Below are 17,529 nucleotides of genomic sequence, written 5' to 3'. Positions count from 1 at the left end.
CCATGATTTACGCTTCTGCTTGACATTATTTCTGTTTAGTTGATATTTCCCTTTCATTGTAATAAAGTTTTTTTTTTTCTTTTTCATCAAACAGTGACTGGATGTGTTATACAAAAATGAGAAAACTCATTGATGTGGAACTTAATCATGTTTCTCCATGCCCTTGATATAATCTTTCAACAGCATCAACACTTTCAACAGTGTATTCACACTCCAATGCATGATGGGTTTATTGGTGTGACACAAACTACTAGATACTAAAATTATATATATTTGGGAAATATAGTAACTACAGCATTTGGAGCAGTTTCTGGTAAGTAATTTGAGTCCAGATTGAGGTGACTTTAGACACATATGGTAGGTCATAAAAAACTTCTGACATAACTAAACATGTCTGTGACCATGTATAGCCTGCCGTGACAAGCCGGTGTGCTGATTCCATGGGCTGGATGCCAGAGCTCCCTGCTCAACCAGGAAACCTTACTCAGCTAAACAGGACTCTGTGACTCTCAGGTGTATAGTGCTGATCATGCTCAGCAGCACGTTTGCATTTATGCATTCTCACACTGCATTATAAGATTAATTGAATGGTTTTACTTCTCCAATTCTTTGAAAGAAAGGGATTTAAGTTTTAGGAAAAAAAGTTGACTTCCAAAAATGAGTCTATTCTCATTAGAAGTGTGATAATAATGGAATAATAATTATAGCTTTGTTTTGAAGTCTCATTTCACCTAAAATTTTAAGAGTGTAATTTTGTTATATATATTTTTGAGGCAGCAGTTAATGGTGTGACTTTTGTTTTTTATAAACATATTTTATGGAGACAGAAGGTTATTTTATAAAGCATTTCCTACCTTTAGCATTATGTTGCTGAAATTGAGAGACAAAGAAAGAAGCTTTTCAAAGATTCTGCCACATTCTTAAATGCCAGGTTTTCCTATACGAAAAAAAAACATTTAGAAAGTATTCAGGATAATACAAGTAGAGAAAGTGGGTTTTGGTTTGCTACTGAAAAGAGACTTCCTGTGGCTGTACAATCTTCTGTGTTCAGGAGGGCTTCTGGTTGTAGCAAGACTGATATTGCTGGAAAGTCACAGTTGTTTGTTTTAACATTTCCTGGCATCTAAGTATAGTCTCAGGTATAAAACAGCTACACAGTAGTTTTCCAGCCCTCTCCTTGGTGTTCATGGCCAGGTGATGGCCCATAAAGATGGGCTGACCTTTACTTGCCTCCAGCATACCTGATTGTCAGCCTTGAAGACTTGCTTATACTTGTGTACAAGATTTCACTGTATATGTATGTGAGTGTTGGTTTATTTATCTATATTAGAAAATCTCTCAGCTTTGTGTGAGGTGAGAAGACTGAAAACCATGCAATGTCTTGCTAGGACTTTTTACATCTGCCAAAGCACGGTAATTTGTGACAGACCCAGACTCTGATCTGTTTCCAATTGCACCAGTAATAAGAAATGCAGCTTAATTTTATGCTGCTTACTTCTTAATGCATTTGCAGCCTTTGTATTGTCTTCACATTTTTAACAGAGGATTGGATTTTGGAAAATTCTATCTGTATCATAAAAATAATAGTGCTGATTTTCTCATACTTTTTACCTCAAAGGTGCACAGATGTACAAGAATTTGCACAAAGGGGTTAAACGTGTAACATAGAGAATGATGTGTTATCCATGTTTCTCATGTGAGGGTGTTTTGGTTTAGTTACACCTCTTGGTGCATCCCCTGGAAAATTATTATGGATGCTACAAGCTGTGCAGGAAAAGAGGTTCCGCTAAGAGGCACAGGTGATTAATGTTATGTCAACCTTCATGCTTTTATGGATCCTGCTGCAGGATCATTGTGTGAATCTGGGTGAGGTGCTCAGCCTGTGAGGTGGAAGTGGCATAGGGTCTAAAATGTAATATAATGCAGTAGTCTTGCAGTTTGTTGTTCAAGGCTCTGCAGTAAATTCTACCACTTGAATGCTCATCACCTGGTTTTGTCTTTCTTCGAAACCCTGCTGTGCTCTACAGGAGTGTGTTAGGATGGAGAGCTTTGGATAGTTGAGCTTTTATCCTTCTTCTCTGTTGCATCCTTCCAACACATGCTGCAAGAGAAAAAGAAAAAATAATTGTTCATGAGGGAAATCTTACTAGAAGCTGGGCGCCCTGCAAGGGGCACATTAGCCCCATCTCCTTGCAGAAACCAAGCCTATCATGCCCTGTACCCTAGATTCTCTCAGTAGAGTGCAAGTAGACCAAGCTGCCACAAGCTCTGCATCTGTAGTTGTGATCAGTCCCATTTGTACATTCTGCTTTTTCAGGTTGAGGCTTTGAACAGCTGTTGCACTCTGAATCCAAAGCTTCCAGAAAGCCATGAGGTACCTGATGTGGTACCTAGTGGGCTCTAGAGCTGCTCTTAAATCCTAATGTCACTGACTTTAAATGACTAGAGGAATTTACTTGGAAATGGATAAATCAGCAAGATCTCCATGCAAGGTACAGCATATGAGTCCTTCTGCTTTACCTGTTCTGAGAGTTACTGCCTCCCCCAAGATTAAGGGTTGATGTTTTATACTAAAGTTAGTCTGTGATGTAACAGTGTAATACAATATTGTAGTTTGTACTGATGAATAGTGTACACACTCTGTGTAGATATATAATTACAGCAAGACCTTGGCTACTCAAAGACCCACAGAAGTTGAACAGAGTAATTTGTTCTGCCATCTCTAATGTGGTTTCAAATTAGGCCCTTTCAAGGGACAAGGGCTCATGGTGTTCTTATAGGTAGGTTCCTTGTCGACCTTCAGGAGACAGACTCCCTGCATCAACTTTTCTGTGAATGCTGCAGCTGGCAGACAGGTAGATCGGTGTAAGGTTTAACATGCTTAAAGGGAGAAATAAAGTGCAGATCTGCAGGTAGGCTGCCAGGAGACTCTAGTGCCTTCAGCTAGCCGGGAGTGTTTTCTAAGATTCTGGGGGCTTTGAAATGAAGCTGGAATACTGGGAAACTCATGGAGCAGGCAGTTTTGCCTGTATCAGCTGTGGTCAATTCAGACAGGTGCTACATTTTGACTTTCAGAAAAATTCACTTCCTCAAGCTCTTGCCAAGTGTGTAGCTCGCCTGGGCTCACCATGTTGCTTGCAGGCACTTGCTAGACCTGTTTTTAAGGACAGATGACAATATTCAGAGATGTGAATATAGATTTTATTTGAAATTGCTATGGCCTTTTAAATTCATGACTTTTTAAATTTTATGAATGTAACAAAATCACATTTATTTGACACAACAATAAGGATGCACAGACTGAGAAACCTGTGTGTTGTGTTTATAAAGAGACCAGAAACTAACGTGATTCACTGTAACCATCCCCTTTTCAGAAGAAGTAGAGCATGAGTGAACTGGAACTGTACAGCTTTGCCCTTGAAATGGAAAAGATTAGCAAATATTTGTTTTATTATTTTTCAAAATCTTATTCAGTAGCACAGAATAAAACAGAAGTTCTTATGGGGAAATGCTGTGCCATTCTCCAGGTTTAGCAGCGGGATTGTATTATGCATTTATGACAATTGTAGCTATGGTCTCTTCAGACCCATGTTGAGACCTCCCATATCAAGGTTGTGTGACTAAAGAGTTCAGATGCATCTCCTTAACCAGCAGCAAGAGCCATTGCATTTAGAGCCCAATTCTGTGTTTCTTCCAATGTTTAGTGAAAGTCTGGGTCCTGGACCTTGTCTAATACTCAGATTTCAGTTACTGAAGACCATACCCAGGCTCTTCCAGCTGCTGAGCCTGCATTGCTCAGCCAGTTATGGAGAAAGTTGAGCTGTGTGGGTGTTTGTGCTGACACCACTGGCCCTGGGCACAGAATACCATGCACCCATCAGGCCTGCCATGTGCCTCTAGTGCCTGCCCAACTGCTCAGCTTGGTCTTTCAGCGTGGGGCATCCCTGTGCCAAAGTGCATGTGGCAAATTAATTTCCAATGGGCTTCTCCACTCTCAAAATCCACCACCCCCATGTCTGAGAGGGAGATGCTTGGGGGAACATCAGCTGCCTGAGGCAGCAAGAGGCTGCCAGTGTGGACCCAAGAAGACTCCAAAGTGTGCCTTTGGAAGGTATAACAAACTTTATCTTGCATGCAGTCTCACCAGACACAAGTCTGCTTTATCAGAAGAAACACACTCCTTGGGTCTTGTCTTTATACCCCAGAGGAGCTGGTGGTCTGCAATCACCACCGGTCTGCAAGCCCCCAGTCCATGGAGCACCCTGAGGCCTCTTCCAGGACTTCCAGGGGGGCCATTGTAGAATAATTTGCCCTTCCTCTCCTGCAAAAAAGAATGTCACTTAATGGATTCTTCAAGACATTTTGGCATATTTGAATGTAACACAGTCTTTAGAAATAGAAGATCTGTTTACATTTAGCTAATGCTAAAACTGGATATTTCAGTTTCACTTTGGTGGTGCAGAATTACAGGACTGAAGGTAAGACAGAATAAATGTCCAGAGATCATCCAGTTCGAAGATTTATTGTATACTGAACATTTTTCAACTTGTGAAATATTTGTTGATTATAATTATTTCTGAACTGGTCTCTCCAAGCTATAGATCTAATCTCACTTTAAGAGCATAAGGGTAAATAATTATTTTCATCTACTCTTGCAGTTCAAAAGAGGATGCTTCACAGTTGCTCTTTGATCTGATTTCAAGGTCGGCCACAATGCAGAATTATTTTTTCCTCCCTCTGCTGAGGACTCATGAAAGTTTTTCAGGTATTGTTGCTTCATTTCAACAAAATAACAACACAACCTTGAGGTCCATCATTCTTTTCTGGAAACCATTCAAAGTCCATTAAGTTATTAAATAAATCAGCACCTAGTAACAGATTGCTTAGGATATGTATGGATGCAATATGATTCAGTAAACAACTTGGCAATATGTATATTGCCAGATGTTTTTTCCCGTGCTGCAGGACAGCAGGGCCAGCTCAGCATCTGAGGCTTTTGATTGAGCAGCAATTTAAATTTTTTATAGTTCCTGATGGTTTTGCATGATCTGGTAAGAGGAGGATCCTGATGAATCAATTCCTATTGTGTCATAACCTTGGCAAGTCTTAAGAAGTCATCCTGTTGTGATGGTGCAGTGCCTGTTTGGTTGCTGCTAGTTACCTACCAGCTGGTTTGAAGTGAAGGGGTTGATATGTCTCCTTGTTTACCATTAATAATCAAGTGGTTAAGATCTCCAGAAGGTAAAGAGGTAGAAAAGGGCAAAAAGGTGTCAAAGATTTGTCCCTTCCCCTTCAGTTTTTGTTTGACTGAAGAATTTCACTGTGTGCAGCAGCAGTGGCCAGCCTATCTGGGAAGAAGTGATTGCTGGGCTTTGTAAGAGGGATCTTACAGCTGGGAGCACCATGACCCGAGCTCGCCTGTACCCCAAACTAGCTCTGTGACCCACAAGGCACTCATATAGTTTTACTGTCTTTCTTCCCCCACAGCAGGAGATAAAAACAACCATTGACCTTGGATGAGGGCTGGGAGGCTGCCCTCATTAGTGTTGGGAAAGACCCATGAAATACAAGTCAAAATACCATTTGTTGTCTTTCACATTAGAATAACTCACAGTCAGAACTTCCTTCTAAAGAGGACAGCAGTTTATTTAAAGATGCGGTTCACAGTGATGTTCTTAACATGATTTTAAAAGGACTTGCTTGTTCCTGTTGTGATATTTCTCAGAATGATTTGGTGAACAAGGAAGAGGAAGCTGTGAAGGCAGCTGTATAAAAATTGCCATCAAAGGCACAAAATAATTTGAAAACCAGACAGGCTCTATTACTCTTTGTTAGCGCCTTGTATAGCAATAAACCTAGTTGCTACAACTGTGCCAAATAAAACCATGATACTTGTGTGCCTCTAACACAATATTTCTTTCCCAAATGGTGCCTGAGAGGAACTGAAACATTTTATTTCTCTATACTAGATTACTTAAATAGCCCTTTTTGAATAGCAATGGTGATAGCTTCCATTCATGTATTTATCTGGGGACTGTTTATTTGGTTTGTTATATCAAATGATTTAGAAGTAAGAGCTCAAACCCCTGAAGATACAGCACAGTATTCAACAGAAAAATATAGGAAGAAAATTAAGTACGTACCTCAGCATGGTTTTTTATACCAGATGAAATATTATTTCCATTTACAGGCACAATAACTAGTTTTATGTTTATGCAACATTATTAGTCCGCAACAAGGGACAAATACAAACATAAGACTGAGAGGGAGAGAGCAGGGAAGGGGGATGTTTCAGTGGACTGGCATCCTTCCTCGTGACACCAGGAGTGCACATCAGCTCAAGTTGTTGCTGATGGTTGGTGCTGCCTCTGATTATCTGCTGCCAGTTTACCTTAGTTTAATTTCTTCATGGAATAAAACATAAAGTTAAGTTAATCAAATCTTTAGAGATACAAAGTGGACAGATTTTCTTCCAAGAGATAAAGCAGACTTGGTGGCCCTGTCACACCCATATGAATTAAACATTAGTCAGATTTTTTGATCTGAAAATCCAAGGTTTTTCTAGTCACCGTATTTTCCTTTATTTTAATTAACATTAGAGTTTTAAACAATAATGTATAATTTTGTTGAGAATACTTTGAATTTTTTGTTTTGCTAGGAATTTAGAAAATGTTTATTTTTGCTTTGTAAATTCTCATGGGGGGGGGTGGGAGAAAAGAAAAATATCAATCAATTTTTTACTTACCAAGGCCATCAAGTGCTATGAGAGCAAAAGCTGGTACAGGAACAAATTTTAGAGAATTCTGTGACAGGTGAGGTCTCTCAGTGTCTTTCAGTATCAGTGGCCAGAGCTGGATGTTTTGAAAATCATCCCTGGGTTTCTGAAGAGCCTTTGCATGACAGCATTAGGCAGAAACCATCTAAGAAAATCAAGATGCACCATGTCCCTGAGATGAGTGTGTCAGCTGCATGACTTTGTTTTCAGCTCTTCACATTGTATCAGCAGTTTCACTTCCTTTAGGTGAGCACTTTTCAGCTTCTGTCTTTGTTATGCAAGTGAATCAATTAAACCTAATTTTAAATGAACATCCGAAATTATACTTCATCTTCAAAGGTAGAGCTCTGGTCTCCCATCAGTGCTTTAACCACAGGCCTGAAGCTTTGGAGCAGCTCCTCCCTTTCCTGCAGAAATCAAGGGAATAAGGTTTTCTTTAGAAAAATGTCATATCAAAATGTTTCTGGTTGTTGTCATACCAAAATGTTCCAGTCTTGTGTTGTTACCACTGTGTGTACACTGATAGGAGAGTTCATAAATAGCTTTTGTGGTATCTTAGTGTGGCCAAACATGCTGCAGTGGAAATGCTGTAATAGCAGAGGGGAAGGAAAGAGTGTTGCTTTATCTCATGTGCAACACATGCAGGCAAGCCCTTAGCTGTTTTTTCCTTTGCAATTTACATATCTCCTAAGTGTTGAGAGTCACATGATTTCAGTCTTCCATTCTAATTAAGGTGAAGGAAAGGAAGATGGGATGAACAGCACCATCAAGTCTCTCAGCAATAGACTGTATAACATAAGGTAACATTTCCTTCTTGCTGTCAGCCAGAAAATGAAAGATATCAGGGAAGGTCTGAATAGAACATATTGTCTTCTTAAGTAAATCCTCTAAGCATTTTAAATGACTGAAGCTAAAAAAAAATTAATTCACCTGTAGCCCTTCTTTTTTTCTAAAACCTTTTTGAACACCTTACTTTTGGACTGTATAATTCCATTTTACAAGAATAGAGCTTTCAAATTATTAGTGCTAAGATGTATTTCCTGATGTCTTACTGTCTTGTCTTTTGTTTCCTTATAAAACATCTGGAATCCTATCCTGAGGCACAGAAAGAAGGTTGTTTGATTTAAATTTCATGTTCTTTAACTACTTAACTTGCACTCTTGCTTTGTCTGCCTTTTTGTAATTACTCCCAGATTCTTAAACTCTACAAATACCTCAGGAAATAGTAAAAAAAGTCCAGCCTGTACCTTGGAGAGAATCACTGTGAGAGACTGATCATGATACAGGGCAGTGTCAATTACAAGAATATTTCTATATCACTGGAGATAAAGCCATATGACTGTATACTTTTAAGCCACTTTGATCCAGTTAGTGGGTAAAAATACAGCTCTTAAAACTGGCTGTTTTAAGCTGGACTCATTAAACTTGTATACATGTATAAGCTTCAAGACATACACAGAAGATATTCTGAACAGGCAGATATGTCAACAGACTACATTCACCTTAAGGACTAAATTCCTCATTCCTTTGCCTTCTGTAGGATTGGGTCTTTATCACATCTACCTGTAGTGAGTGACAGTGTTTCATATTGAATTTACCCAGAGTGACACAGTCTAGACTTTGATAAAGTCCTTAGGATGACTTAGGCAGTCTAGATGTGTTATCCTGCTTGTTGTGGAATATTGTTTCTGTTTTTAGACAAGCATTAATTGATCTAGACAAACCAGAACCCATCAATTGATAGTGGTTTTAAGTACATTTGTACCATAGGAGCTGAAAGGGAGAAAGTCTTTTTTTTTCAGCACATCCAGATTGAATTGTCATGTCTTGAAGAACTCCCAGATGCTACCGATAAATAGCCAACACCTTCATCACCCTTCATCTCCTCTGCAACAACAAACAGAACAACACTTTTCTGGGTGCCAGGTAATGTTGCTGTGAAGGAAGGTGAAGGAATAAAGGGTGCTCGCTGTCATCTCTCTAAACTACAACCAGGTGGCAGCGTGCCTCAGGACATTGCTGATGCAGCTGGATCTAGCTGACCATTAGCTGTCTGTTCTCTAGGACATCGTGGGGCTATGTATATTCTGCATCTGCTGCTGAAAAAGCAGCCGGAGGCACTCAGGAGTCATGAGAAGAGACGCTATTGATTATCTGTCTGTGGTAGAATAATGGCCGTACCAGGACACACTGTAAGTCTCTTGTGGCAGTCAGTATTGGATACTAGAACACAGATTCAAGCATCAAGCTGCACAGGTGTGTATACACAGGTACAGTTACAGGTACATATGGAAGGGGTCACTACTGCTATAGCCCTCATCAGTGTTGTTAGGAGAGTGTCCTGAGCCAAAACCGACATCCAAGCTGCCATTCTTACTTGCTATTGATTCTCACAGCCTCCATGAGATTTCCACATTTTAGCCCCTTTATACTTTCATCCTCCAGGCCATCACTGCCAACAAGTACCACAGTTAAACTGGGGCACACAATACGGTAGCTTTTAACCACAGACAGCCGGGACAGTTGTTAGAGGCAATAGATCAAAGTGGATGGTGGAGAAAAGTTTGTTTAATTGGGTGATAAAGCTGTTGTTCTGTCTGCACTAAATTAGACCAGCAGGAATCCTAATGTTGCATGTTCCCTGACTGCTGGGAAGAACTGATTTAAATGCCACTGAGGGGCCCTCACACAGATCTCAGCGTCTGAGATCTCAGAGCATCTCAGTGGCACATCACATTTGTTCCTCTCAGAAGTTCCTTCACTTTTCCCACTTGCTTACCTCTGCTCATAGAGGAGCTTTTTCTGTATCCTCAGCTAAAGTTCTGTATGTGGTTCTACACATATTGGTGCAAGGATGCATCAAGCATGGGGACTTCTGCCTCTGTGTGGTAAGATCTCAGGCAGAAATGGGCATGTTTGTACCTGTATGTGTGCAGACTGCGTAGGGCCCAGTACTCCATAGGAAAGGAGGAGACCATCGTGTTGCCTTCCTAACAGCCTGTGTTTTCTCACATGCATGTTGCTGTGGCACCCCAGCTGCCTCAAGGTGCAGCCACCAATGTAGCACAACAATCTTCAAGAACTGCTTTGGCTTCATAGTGGGCACAGATTACTGGGGTGAGATATCCCATAGACCTCAGAGCAAAAAGGACTCTGATCATAGCCCCCAAAAGGGCTTCATGCTTCTTTCACAACTTCCTTGCACCTCAGCGTTGTCTTCCCTGGCTCCTGAAAATTAATTTCTTTTCAGCGGGATGCCTGAGGCATCTGCTCTGCTGCCCTTTGCAAGGAGTTGCACTTAGCAATGCTGACTGCAAGCAAGAAGCTTAGAGCTCTCTCTTTATTACAGTGTCTTGTACATACTATGACAGATGATGGTCTAAAAAGCTACCTGAGGCTGACACCAAGGTGTGTAAGCACTAGAGCGGTGAGAAGTACAGAAATGTCTGCTCCCTTCCTGAAGAGATATCTTCACCTATGTTTTTCAGAGACTAAAGTGGCCGGCTGTTTTCTGTACTCAGATTCACTTTGCTTGGCTACACATAGGCCCAGAGACGTAGTTCTTGAGAAGACTGGGGAAAAATAATAATTTCAAAACAAGATAAGAAGGTGAAAATAGGCCTGATTTTAACAATTGTAAATTTGAGTGCAAATATGCCTTTCATCTTTTAGAGATGATACCATTCTCATATTCTTTTGGAATAAATTTTGGTTGGGTTTTTTGTTGTTGTTTGCTGGTAAAGGAGCTTTTTGCTTTTTATTGCATCTATGGGATCCTGATTTACAGGTGTGTTGGAAAGTAGCAGTGACTCTTGGTTAAGGCAAGATTCCTATCTGTGATGTTTCTGCCTTCAGACTTCTTCTCAGGGTCAAAACATCTTTTTTCCACTGGAACTACATTCTTTTGTTAGTTTTCATCCTAGTTCTGTCCTTGAAATGAATTTGGCTATTCTTTTGCAGTCAATACAAAAAGTTATTTCTTCTGGGGTTTTTGGGGTTTTTTTTTTGTGGTTTTGTTTTGGTTTGGTTTGGTTTGGGTTTTTTTTTTTTTTTGAGTTTGCTGTATTTATTTTTCCCCTAGGACAGCATGTGGACAGACACAAACTTTTCAAAAGTACCTTTGGAATGAAACTGATGACTCAGTCTCACATCTTTTTCTGATATTTTTAAAGAAAGATCTTTCTTCTTAGGAAGGAGTTATGTGGCTTCAGAAATAAAGACTGCAGAATTGGATTCAGGCTTGAATTAATTGCAAGGTTATAAAGGGATCATTAACAGCTTCTTCTGCTAGTTGTAAATTCTGTCACAGATGTTTGGGATTTGGCCATAAAGGTGAAAATTTCCTTTGCTAGAGTTATCTGAGGGAGACAGCCCTGGCTGGGAAAAAGGTGAGGCAGGAGCAAAAGACAGGGTTCATGTTTACCTGAATATGTCAGCAGTTTGCTCTAAAGGGATGCAAAGCAGAATTAAAGCTGTCCCTCACTCCTCTGGGAAGATCAGATTGCAAAACTGCTGCTTAACCTTTCTCAAGAGAGGTGGTTGGTTGGTGAGTACTGATTCACTATGGAGTGTTTGTCTTACATTTTGATTTGTATCTGGCCCACTAGGAAAAAGAATTGGCTGTTTTCATTGGTAGATTATAAGACTATGCAATCCTTGACTGAGACAAGTATCTGTGACCTGTCTGGGAAGATGGAGAAATCAATGACCAGGTGACAAGTCCTGTGTTTAGTAGCCCCAGAATGTATTTCACAGCTGGAAGCTGCTTGCATAACAGCAGGGAGTAGACTCCAGCTCTGAGGTTTAAAGTGTTTACTCTGTGAAAATCCTCTGAGTTCAATTTTCTTCAGATATTTATGATCCAGTGAAAATTAAATTGTGGTAGAAGGCTTATGAAGCATGAACAGATACATAAGAGAATGCACACAGTTGGATATTCACATCTGCAAATTTTCCATTAAAATCCTGACTGCCTGCTTGGGGAAAAAAAATAATTGGCTCAGAATTACACAACTGAATTTAGTTACTTGAAGTAATTAGGACAGTGTATGTGGCTTGTGAAGGGGCCACAAGGGTGACTTTTTGTATAGAATCATAGCTTCTAACTTATTAAAAGATGAAGTAATATAAAGTGCCTCCCTTGTTTTAATGATCTGCTGGGACTAGGGACGAAAGCAAACTGTGGAACTGGAACTCCAACTACTGCTCTGCAGTGTGATAGTGGTTCAAAAAGAACTTTAGAAATAATATTTTGAGTCTATCAGCTTACCAGCTACTTTGGAGATTGTGTACAGCTGTGAAAGAGGGGGTACACTGCTCTGCAGTGGCTTGCATAGAATGGGTATGAGGGGCTAACAACATAGTTCCATTTTCAGTAGTGTTTGTGTACTTTTTTCACAGAGAGAAAACAATTTAATCCTTTGTCACAATAAGTCTTTTGGGAAATACAGAAGTCTAGTATTAAGTCTACTTTCTGTCCTTTTCCGCTTGTGGGGTATTATGTGGTGGTTATCTGTAGTAACATCTGGGGATATTGCAGTTTTAAAAGACTTAATTTTATGAATTTTTATTAAAAGTTTGTTGAGTGGTGGGTGCTTTTTTTTTTTGTTTGTTTTTAATACTATGTGAAAGATGCTGCATATACAATACATAGAATGGTAGCAGAAAATAAATTGGCCTGGATTTAAAAAAACAGTCTTTGGAGACATAGAAATGCTAATTTTGGGCTAAATTGCTAGCATATACTTTGTAGTAGACAAAAATTGTAGAGAAGTAATTTCCTGGCATTCAAGCATATATCTGAGAACACCTGTTATTATAATTCCAGCTTTATGTTCCAAGTGAATAGAACTCAATAAATATTACATTTTGTTCTCATTTTCTGTATACAGACTTCAGTTTCAATTTACATAAACTGTGTGCTGTGGAGTGTTTTTCTGCTTTCTCCACTTGTTATGTATATTTTCATATACATGGAGACACCTTGAATGGCTTTGCTATCTCTCTGAGGCATACTGTATAAGGGGATGTGTTCCCCAGATTTATTCTCCTTATGTCAATTGTTTTACTCTATAAAGAAATCCAGGATATTATGTTTCATGTTAAAGATTATGACAGTAAGGTGACAAACATATAGAGCCTGTTTGTTCCATGTTTGGTGATACTTGTGTTGCCCTGGTATTCTAGATTGTGTCTTTGGTCAAAAAATCAAAATATTATAAAAGTTTGTTCAGCCCATTCTGTGCTTCTGAATGCCTTGATCTAGCAATCTGTGTAGTGCTGTGACAGGCTGGGATTCTAAGATAGAGCATGTGTTGATTTGCATAAAGATGGATAAAAATATTTGAGAATTGGTACTGCTGTATTTCCCCCTTTTCTGCTGTTTCTGGTTGTTTGTGAATTGTACTTTCCTACTGTTTCAAGAAATCCTCAGTAATGCAAATATTAATAGGTTTAATAGCAACCAAATGCGATATGATTTTAAAACTGGATTTTAGTTTCTACATTCACATCATAATTTTGCAATTGTAACAGGGAGGAGTAAAATACTGATTTGTTAGCTGTATGAAAAAGAACTTTTGTTTACCTTGTGTTTTAAAAATGGGCATAATTAAATCATTGCTAACCAAAAAAACAAATTGTAAGTGCTTTCACTAAAGTCTTTAATTTGCAGTGTTCATTTGCAAAAACCCAGGGGATAATGGGGATTGATCCTGCGATGGATGCATAATTTGATGCTTCTGGTGCATGCAGCACTCTCATCCTAATGACTTTCAAATGATGGAAAAAATGAGTTGTATTCATCTGCCATTGCCTGAGAATCTTGCTTGCATGTATCAAATACTGCAATCAGTTGAGAGGCTGATGGGAACTGACAGCACATAATCTCATTCCAGTGAATCTGTGTGCTCCCAGCAGGTTATTACTGGGTTTTTTTCAACACCTGTAGATTTTGCACTTTGATTTTCCTGTTTTGTAGTCTTTCAAACTCTCCTTCCCAAACCCATATCTCTTATGCAGACACAGACTGGTCTGTGATTAATGTCTTGCTGTTTTGAGAGGGAGAGTTGCAGAATGGCTCTCACAGACAGAGAAAAGATTCAAAATGGAGGGAGTCTCTTTGGTCATGTAGCTACCATGCCATACATGCCACATGACTGGGCATGATTTGACTAATGGGGAGGAAAACTAGGGAGAAAAAGAGTGAGAAGCTTTGTGGTCACCCCCTTTTCTCCTGTGCCCTATAGGGCAAACATTCAGCCTGTAGCCATAGAATCAGAAATTAATTCATTTTGTCCAGTTGATCAGAAGTTTACTGCTGACAGCTCCATAATAAATATGCTGGTTTGTGATGAAGATTGAAACCCTTTTCTTTGGCCTCCATGGCAAACTGAAATAGAGATGGCTTGTGCTTGTCCTCCAGCCCGAGCCTGTTGACAACTAAGGACTTGGAGATGGGGATGCCTTTGTAAGCACAGTCCTCAAGGCTAAAATCATTCTGCTTCTCTTACCAGGCAGCAGTATCTGAAGCAAACAGAAAAGGGCTCCTGAGCCAGGAGGTACCTTGTATGACACGTATTCAGACAGAAATTACCGTGACCTCTGGGTTACCTTTGCTTATGTAAGACAGGGGATGGCAGAGCAAGAGAAGGGAGACTGCTGCCAGCCCCAGGGAGCAGTGTGGGCAGGGCATACTCTGCCTGCTTCCAGTAAATTAAAAAACTTCCTGAGACAGTGCGGAGTGGCTTTAACTTCTTACTGGCATTGACATAACATCATATCTGGTCATCATAGCACTTATGCTGTCTGCTCATAGACAAACTTACCTGCTTCAGACATTTCTATAGCATTCCCTCAGCCTGAGGAACTGAGGCTCCTGAACCAACACTCCATTTCCTCTGAAGATCCAGTGTTTCTAAGGACTTGGTCTGGTGAAACCATTACTATATGGAGTATCACACAGTAGGAAAATCCTATGGGTGTTTGATGAATCTTCTAAATTTTTGACTTGAGTCCAACAAACATGTGGGCCCCTGTGAATTTCCACGCTGCTTCAAGGCATCTGTTGCTTTTAATTTTTGGGGAGGTTTTGTATGTTTGGTTCATATTAACACAAAATGAAAAGACATGCTTTTATTTCTGGTGGAACTCTTTTGGATGCTAGAGTTGCCCATGAGCACATTTGGATTCCAGGACTCTCGGGTGCTGGGAGTTCTTCAATTAGCAGGGACTATCTTCTGCCACTGGCTTTTTTTGCTCTGTCTCTCTAACTATGCCACTCTTGCCTGTCCTTTTCCTACTTAACTGTTTTTTTTTTTTTTCTCTCTGTCATTTTACAGTAGAAGTTGTAATGTTACTGAACCACTGCTGTGCCTCTCTGTCCTTTCTGCATCAATCAAGTCATGTGGAACACAGAAAATGCCTTGAAGGTCACAGCCTCCCCTTTGCTCTGCCTATACATTGAAATAAAGGGTGCAAGCAAGAAGGAAACTAACTGTGCCCCCTTTTTAGGGGGTGATCTGAACCCTGCACCTCAGTTCTAGTTCTGATGTTGGCTGTCCCATTTGTAACTTTCATTTCCTCACATGAGCAGTGCTATGTGGTTGTTAAAGGAACTGGGATTTCTATAAAACAAAATTTCCCATGCTGCAATATGGAAAATCTCATCTGACCCCTCTGTGGTGCAGGATGAGTAATGTGAATGGAAATCATGTGGAAATTGCAACACGGTGAGGGATCCTATGCAGTGGCAGAGAACTGAAGCATGAAAATCCCAAACTAAATATGACAACCCATTATTTCTCTTATTACATTTGTCAGGGTTCTTTTTTGTTCACCCTGCTGTATATCTACAGGTGAAACAAATGTCTATAGATTCCAAGGTGAAGTTTGTTTTAGAGTCATTGTCTGTCATTTGTTTTTCCAACAGTATGATGCAGATGTATTTTTGATACTGTCTAATCTCCACATCTACCCATTTTTCATATTGCATTTATGCAACTGATATGTTGCACCTACAGTATGTACAGTATGGTATTATCATCTTATTTCAAGCCCGTTTCAGTAAATTTAAACTTCTAAGTCTGTCCTCCCATGCACTTGCAGTCCCTTCCAGACACTGCCTGTACTGTGCGTAGAAAATGTGTGTTTTCTGTCTCAGTGTGTCAGTTGAGCCCTAAGTGAGTATCACACAATACAGCCTTTCTGTTTGGCAGCAGACCTCTGGAAGGACGTTCTGGTTTTGTATTGTGAAAGAGCATAAAAAAGTTGCGTATTCATTTAAGATGTAGAACATCTCCTACTTCTGTCTTACAGAAAGTCCTTTTATCCTGTCATAGGAGGAAGAATGGCACAATCTGTCTCTTAGAAATCCATATTAGTTCTTTCCTAACACTCTATGACCTACTGGGTGTTTGCAAAGCGAGAGCTTATTTCCTCTCCTGTTTCCATGTTTCCTGTGAACTGAAGTTCAACAGGGCCAGGCAATCTCTAATCAGTCAGCATTATTTGTTGCTCTCACAAAGACAGAAAATTTTCTGCTGAATGGAAGTTCCCACACAGAGTCTGTCTCTTATCTGGCGGTAACTATCATCTATTTAATTTCTATTTTCACAGCATTTTATAGACATCATGTTGTCTGTCTCTACTTTTGATGGAAAAATTCTGTCATATTTCTTTTCAATAGTCACTGCTGAATATACAGTCCTTTGTTTAGAGAATTACTATGACAGTGGAAATTGTGGTAGTCTACTTTCCAAAACAGTGGGAGTTAGAGAGCAGAGTCCTGTCTCTGATGCAAAAGCATTGATCTGCCTGTAGCTGTTAGTACTGGGAGATTGAAACACATCAGTCCAAATTCACTCAAAATAATCTGAAACTTTTAAATGACAACTCATTTCTCTTTGCATAGAATATAGAGAGTGTCTGGGATAGATATTTAGGTGCCACAGATTAAGAAAACAAGTCAGCTGGATGAATATGGGCAACAGGGAGCAAGTAAATGCACTTTGAATTTAATTATTTACTGCATGAATTGATGCAGTCACTTAACTTTCTGCAAAAAACATGGGGACCTTCACTAAAAGTGGAATGGCTGAGAAGGACTCCTTTTGGTTACAATTGTGGTACCCAAAGTGCTGAGATTAAAAGACAGGTTGATGAAGCAACTAATTTAGGTTGTGATGCAAATTTCACTAAAATTAATGCATGGACTGCAACTTCAAGAGGGCTGAACTGAGTTCTAAGAGATAAAAAAATTCACTAAACACAGAATCTGAGAATATCCTGATGTGGAAGGGCCCCACAAGGATCATCAAGTCCAACTCCTGGCCCTACACAGGACCATCCCCAAGAGTCACACCATGTGTCCAAACACTTCTTGAGCTTTGTCAGGCTGGTGCTGTGACCACTTCCCTGGGGAGTCTGTGCCATTGCCCAGCCACCCTCTGGGTGATGAGCCTTTTTCTACTATCCAGCCTAAACCTCCCCTGACACAACTTCAGGCCATTCTCTTGAATCCTGCGACTGATCACCACAAAGAGACCAGTTCCTCCTGGAACAGCACCTCCTGTTCCCTTCTCAGGGAAGCTGCAGACTGCAGTGAGGTCTCCCTTTAGTCTCCTCCAGGCTGAGCACACCAAGTGACCTCAGCCACTTCTCATATGGCTTCCATTAAAGGCCCTTCACCATCTTCATTGCCCTCCTTTGGATGGTCTCTAGTAGTTAAATCACAAGACACTACAGAATATTTTTCT

At 40.0% G+C, this 17,529-nt stretch overlaps 1 protein-coding gene across 2 annotated transcripts in view; it reads left to right on the top strand.

Annotated features, from left to right (window-relative positions):
* The window catches only part of TMCC3 (transmembrane and coiled-coil domain family 3), a 133,111-nt gene that overhangs the window by 17,782 nt on the left and 97,800 nt on the right, over window positions 1-17,529 (top strand). The window contains exon 1 of one of the 2 annotated variants that reach the window (XM_021527983.3): window positions 1,907-7,575. The exons of the other annotated variant lie outside the window; for it this stretch is intronic. The gene's annotated coding sequence lies outside the window, so the exon portion shown is untranslated. Of the gene's footprint in view, window positions 1-1,906; window positions 7,576-17,529 lie in introns of those variants that run through there. 2 annotated transcript variants of the gene reach the window in all.

Source organism: Lonchura striata, chromosome 5 (assembly GCF_046129695.1).
Source record: "Lonchura striata isolate bLonStr1 chromosome 5, bLonStr1.mat, whole genome shotgun sequence".
NCBI classification, from domain to species: domain Eukaryota; kingdom Metazoa; phylum Chordata; class Aves; order Passeriformes; family Estrildidae; genus Lonchura; species Lonchura striata.
Note: the sequence above shows the minus strand (reverse complement) of the source record. Positions and strands in the feature narration are given on the sequence as shown.